We start from the raw sequence: 1,951 nt of genomic DNA on the forward strand, positions 1-1,951 counted from the left end.
TCTTCAGAACAGCTCCAAATGACACAAAACTAATATGGGTGAGTAGAACATGATGTAATAACGTAAAATTAAGGGCCCAAAGTAAAAAAAAAAAAAAAAAACTGTGTTCCCCTTTAACTTAAATTTCTGATAGTGCTGCTTCTCTTAGAGGCTGATTTCAATGTAAATGGTTTCAATAGATTTACACAAAAAATTTTGAATTTTTGCAAATTTTAATTATCTTTATTTTTTTATTTACATGATTTAGTGATTAAATTAAAACGTGTTGATTTATGCAAGGTGCGCATCATAAAATCTATTGATATTAAAATTGTAAGTAGGTTTTAGTCGGGGGGCAGCTAATCCAACCGTCTTTATAATAATCAGAAATCTTTTGTTGTCACTGATAATAAGGTATAACGGTAAATGTGTGAACATTTTTAATTTTTATTTTTTTATTATTATTTCTTGGCAACAGTGGCCTTTTCTTACGTCCCATCGCTTCAGGAGGTGCAGCTGACTTGCAGAACTGCTCACGCTAGTGGAGGTTGGGAACGCGCTCTACTTCAAGACCTCAGAGGTGGGAGGTGCGCGCGTGCGGGGAAGTTCAGTGGAATTCCTCAATTGGAAAACTCCGTCGCGAGATAGAAAGGCACGCGCTAATGAAAATACAGAGACTTAGGAGTACTTCAAATGTTTGCTGTTTCTGACTGAACGGATTTACAAGGCGAAAGGGAGAAGGTAAGGAACCCCGCTCTCCGCGTGTTTTCTCCGTGCGGATCAAAAGGCTGGTTTCTGTAGCTTTCAGCTGAGGATCCCAGCAGCTGATCTGCTGGAGCATCACGAGGAAAACAAGGATGCTCATCAGTCGCTGCTCTCACCTTTGTTGTGCAGAATGCATGATCAGAGCGATCTGGTCACCTGAATTACATTAAGATAACCAGAGCTTATTAGGTTGATATTTGATCTTCTGAGTTTTTCTTTAATGTTATAAACATCTGTATAATCTTAACGTGATTGTTGAAACCCTATTTAAATTAAACTAATGCAGTTTCAACTCTTTCTTGAATTGCAAACGAGACCAACATGCAGGAGCTTAAAGTGCTTAATGTATGTTTGGGTTGCCTTTAAGATGAGGATCTTATTTCCCGATATCTGAGATCACTTATGATGTGCAGAGGCTTTTTTTTAAAAGCTATAATTCATGTGGATCTTTTAGATAAGATTAAATATATTTGGAATGCATGATAAAATATGTTTTCTGCAAGTCATAAAAATCTAAAAGTTGATGCGTGATGTTTACATCCGCTTCTCTGATCTTGGAAGGCGCAATCTGTCACCTGTAGGCTGTGAGGAGTTATGCACCAGAAATGTCCCACCCAAAGCATAGGGTAGCTCATTGAATCATTGCTTAGTGAGTGTTTAAAGGAAATATAATAAAAAGAGAATTTTAATAACCCATTATCCAGTGCTTGACCTGGTTACACTATTAGGATGGCACCTCAGTGAGTGTGACTTGCAAGGAGGAAGCTCTGTGTGGTCTACCACAGAGTTCTGCCTGAAATGCTTAAGTAAAAAGACCCACTTGTTGCCATGTTTGTTAGTTTTCCCCCCTGAAACCCTTAGAAACAGGGAGAACAGTTCTGCATCTCATCTACAGTGATTTTGTTAAGTACCCACATTAGTGTGTGTGTTGTTTGGATTTTCTAAACCAGAAAAGCACTTGGAGATTGCAGACCATCAATTAGCAAATGTTGCCATTCACACATGATCATCATTACCAAGTTTAAATGAACTGTTTTCTGGCATGAGGCACAACTCTGGTTTAAAAAAAAAAAAAAAAAAATCTGTTCACAAGTTTCCAGCTCCCTATTTTAAAAGTTTTCGGGTGCGTTCGAATTTATGGGCTGCATCCTCCAAGGACGTGATCTACCTGGACTGGATCCTTCGATGTCAGTGAACATAAGGAGAG

This window comes from Cyprinodon variegatus, unplaced genomic scaffold, assembly GCF_000732505.1.
Source record: "Cyprinodon variegatus isolate N-32 unplaced genomic scaffold, C_variegatus-1.0 Scaffold1375, whole genome shotgun sequence".
NCBI lineage: Eukaryota > Metazoa > Chordata > Actinopteri > Cyprinodontiformes > Cyprinodontidae > Cyprinodon > Cyprinodon variegatus.